Here is an 8,942-nt window from a genome sequence, read left to right on the forward strand (position 1 = left end):
TTAGCGGGTATTAGCACAGTTTCATTGATTGTCCCTAAAAGATGACTGAGTCCTTAATGTGGAACTGAGAAAGTGTTTGTCCATAGCTAATCTTGTGGCTCCAAATAACCCTGTAGTAGCCAAAGCTTCCTTATCTCAGCTGAAGCTCTGGAAACTTCTAACAAGAGTCCCTGGATGTGTCTAATGCATTCTCCATGTTGTGGCTATTTGTCATCACTTTATTTTATTTTACTTTTTAAGTTTATTTATTTATTTTGGGAGAAAGAGAGAGAGAGAGAGAGAGAGAGAGCGAGCTCTAGAGAAACAGAGGGGGGGAGAGAGAGAGAGAGAGATAGAGAGAGAGAGAGAGAGAGAGAGAGAGAGAGAATCCCAAGCAGGCTCTGCACTGTCAGTGTAGAACTCAAAGTGGGGCATGAACCCACAAACTGTGAGATCATAACCTGAGCCAAAACCAAAAGTCAGACACTCAACCAACTGAGCCACCCAGGCGCCCTACTGTCATCACTTTAAATTATGCATCTGAGTGGGGTTTTTTTTAATGTTTATTTATTTTGAGAAAGAGAAAATGTGAGTGAGAGAGGGGTAGAGAGAGAGGGAGAGAGAGAATCCCAAGCAGGTCCACATGGTCAGCACAGAGCCCAACATAGGACTCGAATTCAGAAACTGTGAGATTATGACCTGAACTGAAACCAAGAGTCCAACGCTTAATTGACTGAGCCACCCTGATGCCCCATCTAAGTCTCTTTTAAGCACTCTTGAAATTAAAAGTCTTTAATGGCTTTGCAGTTACAGTTCCGAAACTGGCTAGGATAGTCTAGAGCCCATGATCAGCCTCTCTCTGGAGCTCACCTTGTCCCCTCTCTCCCTGGCTCCCTGTGGTTCTTCAGTTGTCTCCATTGAGCCTCGCCCGAGCCAGTCCCCCTGCCTTGAATAGCTAGAAGGTTTAGAGATCTGGAAGCTTTATTTGCTCAGAGAAGACTTCCTTCCATGTCCACCTTGATGAGGGGGTCCTTGTTGGCAGCTTCACCAACCAATCTTTAATTATAATTAAAGATTTAAATTATGTGAGGAGGAAGTGGATAGGTATCTACTTTTTTTGTTAGTCTGTAAATTTCGCTTGGGCAGAAACAGTGTCTACCTTTACTATTCTTCCTGTTCTGAATGCCCATTTAGATCATGTCAGGTACTCACGGCATTGTAACATCACGAGTAAGAGCTCCGTAAAGTCAAGATTCCAAATAGAAGAGAACTGCTAATTTGGGGGAAATATCTTCAAGGTTCAGTTCCCTAATCTATAAAGAAGGGATGAGAAAAGTACCATTTTATAAGATTCTTATGTTGATTATACATACATGTCAGTGATTAGACTTATTTACCTGTGGAAAAGGCTCTGTGTATTTCAAGGATGTTTAGGTGATGATTTTTTTGTCAGACCATATACTTCGTGGTTTTTCCCTGGTGCTCCAAGTGATGTTTTCATCCTAGGACTTCCTATGTGTCTTATTATAGTTCTTTTGATAGCTACAGTGTCTAATGCAAATTATAAACATGTGTTTTGATTTATGCTGCATACCTTGCCAATTTCGGTTATGTGAGTCAGCATGTGTAAGTGCAGTCATTTCTGGGACTCTGACAGTATCAAGGGTCAGGATAAGCCAGTCTGAGATGTCATAGCACCAAAGACTTGCCTCCCTATGAAGGTCCTGGGGCTTTGCAAGCCAACCTTCCCCATTCTACACCCTCCCCTTCACATCCAAAGGTCCTTTATACAGGACAAGACATTCTTGAGAAATGAGTCTTCACCAAAATATATGAATTACACATCTTGAAAGTACCCCAATTCCTACAGGATCTACTCCAGTGTTTGGAGGACAGAGAAGGTACCCCGAGAATAATACCCATTCAGCAACTATTTACTGATTGTTGGTTCTGTGCAGGCATAATGAGACAGATCCACTGCCATTGGGCAGTTGGCCTCTCATCCAAGTTCATCAGGAAACCAAATTAATCTCCACAAGCTCTGTGCCTTTTACTTCCTGTAAATACCTTCAAGGCTTTCTTCACAACTCAGGTCATTCTCTTCCTCCTCTGAAATGTCTTCTGGATCCTCAGCTTTCTATGATCTTTCCTTTCTTTGAGGTTCAGTAACACTTCATGCCTAACCATTCATGTAGTGCTTGGTGTCTGTTATGATATGCCATGAACTTCACATGCACGTGATTATACCCCACGTTGGAGGATATGCAAGTGCTTTTGGGATACAGAATGACCAGTGAGTTATTTGCCATTTGACCTTGGGTACCTTAGTTAATGATTTCTGGTACCGATCTCCTTCATGTGTAAAATGGGCATACTAACATCTAAGTCATAAACTATTGTGAGGATAGATGAGATCATGTGTGTCTTGTTCAGAACTTGTCACATAGCAAGGAATCAATAAATATTAATCCTCATCGCCATGGACACACGCTGTACCTCTTCCCTTCCCCCCACCCCATGGCATTGGATAATACAGCATCAGGTAAAATATTAGACCCCATTTAATTGACTGTGTGAATAAATGGAGAATAATTGATTGGCAAATACGATTATACCGGCAACATTGCGCTGTGAGACAGCACTAGCTTCTGTACTGAGACAGCTTTGGGTGCATCCCCCCTCCCCTCAAAAATCACTCCGCCACTTCAGGAAGTTATTAACTTTTCAAACATTTGGAATTCTTATCTGTAAAACAGGAAACATGGAGCCCATCCTCAGGGCTATCCGGAGAATCCAGTGAGATAACCATACAGAAGACCCTGAGCATGGTGCTCGGCAAGTGTTAAGTGTCTCAAAAGAGTAAGTAGAGATGATTTCTAGTAATGTTACTCAGATGAATATATTCAAGTCCCAGGAGGGCAAGGAAACTGTTCTTGGGATTAAATATGACTTTACATATGCCATTTAATGTCTTGGTAAATGTCATTCCTATGCGAATTAAGAATTCTATTTTTCCATATAGGACTTTGGACATTTTTGAAAATATTAAGCCATTATCCATATGCGGCACTTTACAAATAATAACATCTCCTAACCCCTTTCTTGGGAACTGGTATTGTGTTAAAGTTTTTCATGTTATCTCATAACAACTCAATAACAAAGGTACTTAATGATAGCTCCATTTTACAGATGGGAAAAACGTAGGTTAGAGTGATTAGTTAACTTGTCTATGGATATAATGATAACAACAGTGATAGGAACCAAATGTACAGACTTCACAGCCCATGTTGAAGGGCTGTGCTATACAAATATACCTCACATACAGCTTTCGTCTTCATGATGGCATATGAGTTAGGGCCGGAATGAGTGTCTCCATCTTGTAAAAAAAAAAAAAAAAAAAAAAGGAAATAGCTAGAATCAACGAGAAATAACTTTTCCAGGGTCACACAGTCAATAACCAGGGGTGCGGGCTCTGAACCTCTGTTAGTTAACGCTACCATGAGCAATCTTTCCATAGCGATTCCACATTACTGCTTGGTCTATAAGAGAAGAGGTCATTGTGCCTGTGAAATTTATTTTTTTAAGTTTATTTATTTATTTTGAGAGAGAGAGAGTTGAGCAAGGGAGGGGCAGAGAGAGAGGGAGAGAAAGAGAAGCCCCACTTGATGCTCAAATTCAACAAACCGTGAGATCGTGGACCTGAGCCAAAATCAAGAGTCGGACGCTTAACTGACTGAGCCGCCCAGGTGCCCCATTATTTTATGTTATTTTTCATTGTTGAAGTTCGATAGGCGTATGATGTTCTGTTAGTTTCAGGGGTACAACGTGCTGATTGGATAATCCTGCACACTTTTCAATGTTCCCGGCAATGGTGAGTTGCAGCCAGCTCCACAAGATGGCGCCTGGGAGATGGAACCCCAAACCTCTGAAAATGGTCAGCCTCATGAAAGAAAGCTCAGGTGCAGATAAAGGAAAGGCGCCTCCTTACAGAGGATGGCAGCTCCTCAAAATTTCCCATTCTACTAAATACAGACAGAGCAGTGTTTTGTCGAGGGTTGTGTAACTCCGCGTTGCTGGGCGGGGCTCCACTGACAGGAATCGGATTGCGTAGGGTGAGGTGGAGCCTCCTGGCTTCTACCTCAAGGTGTTGTGGCCTTGAAAAAGCCTCGCAACACACCTGTCAACAGATTTGTCAGACGAATACCAACCAGGCCGGCAAACCTGGCCCTCCTCTCTGCCAGTGTGGTGTTGACTCAGAACTCGGGGAACCTGTTTTACACACTCACCTACATGCCTGCTCTGCCCTGACATTGGCCGTTTCACCCCCTGTGCCCGTTGCTGGCTCGGCAACTCCATCTCTGCAGTTCTGGGAGACACAGATTTTGCTTTGGTTTCTCTGTTTACTTTAAATCTGTGTAAAATTCTGGCCTTGCTCACTGTAGGAAACTCCAAGAATCCCGACATTAGGAGTCTCCCTAACCAGGCAATCTCGCCGGGGCTTCCTCATCCAGATAACACAAGGAAGTGTTAAAGAGTTGGATTTTGGATTCAGATAACTCTGGGCTCAAGACCTGGATTTGCTTTTAATTCTTAGATACTTGACCCAGTCAGTGTTCACGTCTTCTGAGGATCTGGGGTCTTTAAAATAGGATAAGCCTAGTACCTTTATCACAGAGATGTGGGTGGGGATAAAGGGCTTGGGCCATGCCTTTGATAAATGCCCAATAAGTTAGTAAGTGCTAAATAATGTGAGCTATTTTTATGACTACCCTCCTTGGCTTGAGGTTCCCCAGAATATTTAAACTCAATATAAATCATAGGACAAGGACTACGTTTTCCTCTTTAATGCCCTATCTCCTGCCTGTAACACAGATGAAGTGCAGAGTACATTTTTGTAAATGAATGACTTATAACTTTAAGGGGGTTGTTCAAAAACTTCTTTGGTGGGGATCAAAAGGACACTCCTGGAAGAGTCTAGTCTTCTGAGCCCCCAAGTCTTTGCACAAATTAGGCTTAAGGTAGAACTGAAAAGTTCCATGTTAAAAGCATCTCCCCTCCAGAAACCGCCGGTGTTCAGATCCCCAAATACGTAATACCAAATCAAACTCAAAATACTAAATTCACATGATTTATGAGAGTGATAGTGATGTATCTTGAGGCTTCTACCAAAAATAAATAATAAATTAAAAAAGAATGTTTTTAAATAAAGCACTAAAGACAAGAAAATCCAACCTGATTGGGAAATGCAACGTTGTGATTTAATTTTAATTGAGTCATTCAGCCTAAGGCAAACAGTGTGGGCAGGTCTTGTCAAGGATAATGAAGAAGATGTGTGTAGGTGGATGGCCCTTATTTGAATGAAAGATATGCATTTGATTAGGGAAGCAGAGGCAGGTGTATCAGGAGAAGCAAGGTGTGGGAAACTGTGAGCTATAGCTAGGGAAGTCAGGATCTGGTGGAATAAATAAAAAGCAGTAAAGTCATGGTAAGATCTGGTACAGTGGTATTTCATGGTGAAAACATCTTTGGAGGGAGGAATTGGGAATATGAATCCGTGGAAAAACTTGTAGTTAAAGATACTAAGGAGGAAGCAATAAAACTTTTGCAGAGAAAAACTCATGCAGTAGAAATACTAAATTCAGGGGGCCTGGGTGGCTCAGTTGGTTAAGTGTCTGACTCTTGATTTCAGCTCAGGTCATGATCTCATGGTTCCTGAGTTCAAGCCCCACATGGGGGTCTGGGCTGACAGAGGGATTCTGTCCCTCCTCTCCCTTTGCCCCACCCTGAGCTCACCGACTCTTTCTCTCTCCTCTCTGTCTCTCTCTCTCTCTCTCTCTCTCTCTCTCTCGCTCTCTGTCCCTTCCCCTCGCAATAAATAAACTTAAAATAAAAAAAGGAAATACTATATTGGATCAGCATTTTGGAAATACAGTTCCAATCCTATTTTACTCACTAACTCATAGACCTTGGGCACACCACTTAAACTCTGATTGTGCGTAGTAATACAGCTGAAACTAGAGGGCTACAAGGTGCCTGGTGGCTCAGTTGGTTAAGCATCCAACTTTGACTCAGGCCATGATCTTATGGTTCATGGGTTCGAGCCCCATGTGAGGCTCTGTGCTGAACGTTTGCTCAGACTCTGGAGCCTGCTTTAGATTCTGTGTCTCCTTCTCTTTCTGCCCCTCCTCTGCCTCACCCTTTACTTCACTCGGTCTCTCAAAAATAAATAAATGTAAAAACAAAATTTTTTTGAAACCAGAGGGCTTGATTCCATTAGTTTCCTATAACATACAAATCATAGGAGACAATTTTAGGTAGAACACAGAGAAACTTTAAAATTTTTAATAGTTATGGCCTTTTTTTTATGAAAAATTACCTTCTTTATGTCGAGTTACTTTAGCTATGCATTGGCAGAATGATATAATCTTTAAAAAATATCTTGATATTTGCTTCTAGCCATAGGAGAATAACAGGGTCTGGAATTACTATGGTCCCACAAGAAACTAGAACATTGGAATCCAAGTAATAGCAGTTTTGAGACATTGGATATCAGGCTGCACAGGACTGTTTTCACTGAAAAGAAGGAAACAGATGAGGTATTGCCTGTGTAAACTTTAATTTTCTGCCTACTGATCATTTCTAGATCACAGCAAAGGTAGAAGAACTCCAAGAACTCCAGTGGGAGCAGGGTAAAGCCATGGACACCAGGGAGGCCACTGTGGTTGGAGAAGAACTTGAGCCAGGTGCTTTGGGATCTGCCCGCCCCGGCTTCTGCTCACATAGACCCCCATCTCTGGGACTTCCTGGAGAACCGCTTCTCAGGTGAGGAGGTGACACTCATCCAGAAGATGTGTAACCACCTGACTCCCCTCCACAGCCTGGCTGGGCCCCCATGTCTGCACGGGCATCCCTTTGAAAGGCTCACTCTGAAGCACAACTAGGAGACTCCAGAGTCCAGCAGCCTTTGCGAGGCCTCTGACATCCCCCTGCTGCCGGGGCTTCTGCCCGAGCGCCTTCTGGCAGCCATGAGGCAGCTTGTTCACCACCCTGGAGTCCTCTCGCAAGATGTGAACCCAATGGAAAGAGTAAAACCTTTTGCAACAACAACAACAAAAAGAAAGGAAGAAAGAAAGAAGGAAAGAAAGAAACAAAGAGAAAGAAAAGAAAGGAGAGGAGAGGCAAAGAAAAGATAAAAGGAAAAAGAGAAGAAAAGAAAAGAAAAAAGAGAAGGAAAGAAAGAAAGGTCAGTGACTACTGACTAGTTGACTAGTGGAGGCAGAGACTGGAATTCAGGGAAAATAAGGACAATAAAATCAGTGAGTCAGAATATCAGAAAGAACGGGACAGAGAAAGAGCTTTTGAAATCGGGGGGCATCCCATGGAGCTCTGGCAAAACACAATGTGCCCATGCAAAAGCTAGAGCCCCACAAGAGTGGGCAGAGTAAAACTTGTCGAGAAAGAACAGGTGCCAGGAAAACTATAAGCAAAACAACTCCTCCAGTGCGCATAGCACCCAAGCACTGAAATTCCTGCCGGCCAGCACAAGAGACCTTTCGGAACACATGGGGGCATTCAGGAGAGACTTCAGAAAGTTGACATGGGCAGAATTTCCTTAGAGGAGAGATTGCTCTAGATGGGCCCTTAGGAGATGAAAAACAAAAACAAGCATGTCTCAAAAAGCAACTAACTGACTGCCAAAAATTTGTAACCTCGTTTAAAGGAATAAAATAAAACTTAGCACTCAGCAACACAAAATTCAATGTCTGGTGTCCAATAGAAAATCATTCAGCCATAAAGCAGGAAAATATAACCCACAACCAGGAGAGAATTGATCCATAGAACAAACCTATAAATGAGAAAGATAACTGCATGAACAGAAAGTATGTTAAAATAGGTCCTGAAAGATGCTTACTGTGCTGAAGGATTTAAAAGAAAACAAAAAGAGGCGCCTGGGTGGCTCAGTCGGTTGAGCGTCTGACTTCGGTTCAGGTCATGATCTCACGGTTTGTGAGTCTGAGCCCTACGTCTGACTGTGTGCTGACAGCTCAGAGCCTGGAGCCTGCTTTGGATTCTGTGTCTCCCTCTCTCTGTGCCCCTCCCATGATCATACTCTGTCTCTCTTTCTCTCTCAAAAAATAAATAAACATTAAAAAAAGAGAGAACATAAAATAAAGAGGGGAAAACCAGCAGATATAACAGCGACCTAAATGGGATTTCTACAGATGAAGAATATAGTCTCCAAAATAGAAAATGAGGCAGTTAGGATTAGGCAGACTAGACGCTGCGTAGGAGAAAATTTGTGGACATGAAGACACACAACACTCACTATCTAAGATGAAGCACACGGAGCGAGAACATTGGAGAAAAAGCATAGCTTCATTGACCTGTGGGTCAATAGCAAAGGGTCTAACATATAAATTAGATACCCAGAGAAAGTGAAGGTATCAAAGATATTTAGAGAAATAATGAACAAAATGTTTCTAAATTTGATGAAAGCCATAAATCCACAGATCCATGAAGCTGGTTGAATTCCAAGCAGAATAAACAACAAAACCACCCCAAAGCTCAATGAAATCTGATTGCCAACACTCCATTGGTGAAAAGAAAATCTTAAAGCAAAGAAAAAAAGGACAGTAAGTCCAAAGACACGAATATAAGAAATCACAGACTTATCAGAAACTTCATGCCAGAAGGTAATGACAGCTTTTAAAAGCACAGAGGGAGTAAGAACAAATCAGGAAGCATGTCTAAGATTCTCTTGTCAGAAAAAACCAAATCTTTTAGAAATGAAGGCAAAATATTTTCACCAGTCAGCCCAAACGGAGACTCTGGGGGTCTCTCAATCTTTTTCCAAGGATATACACATGCCACTTCTTTCTCTCTCTCCCTGGGGGTGGAGGGATAAGACCTCCACGGACATGCAAATCAGAACCACGATGAGGTATCCTCATGCCTGTTGGGAT

General features: G+C 42.4%; 1 long non-coding RNA gene across 1 annotated transcript in view; it reads left to right on the forward strand.

The window, feature by feature from the left end:
* The window catches only part of LOC115285408, an 18,478-nt gene extending 11,350 nt beyond the window's left edge, over window positions 1–7,128 (forward strand). Inside the window, exons 2-3 of the long non-coding RNA XR_003905518.1 lie at window positions 2,736–2,838; window positions 6,623–7,128. This is a non-coding gene — a long non-coding RNA (uncharacterized LOC115285408). The remainder of the gene's footprint in view (window positions 1–2,735; window positions 2,839–6,622) is intronic.
* The last annotated feature ends 1,814 nt before the right edge of the window (window positions 7,129–8,942 follow it).

Source organism: Suricata suricatta, chromosome 2, assembly GCF_006229205.1.
Source record: "Suricata suricatta isolate VVHF042 chromosome 2, meerkat_22Aug2017_6uvM2_HiC, whole genome shotgun sequence".
Classification (NCBI taxonomy): Eukaryota; Metazoa; Chordata; class Mammalia; order Carnivora; family Herpestidae; genus Suricata; species Suricata suricatta.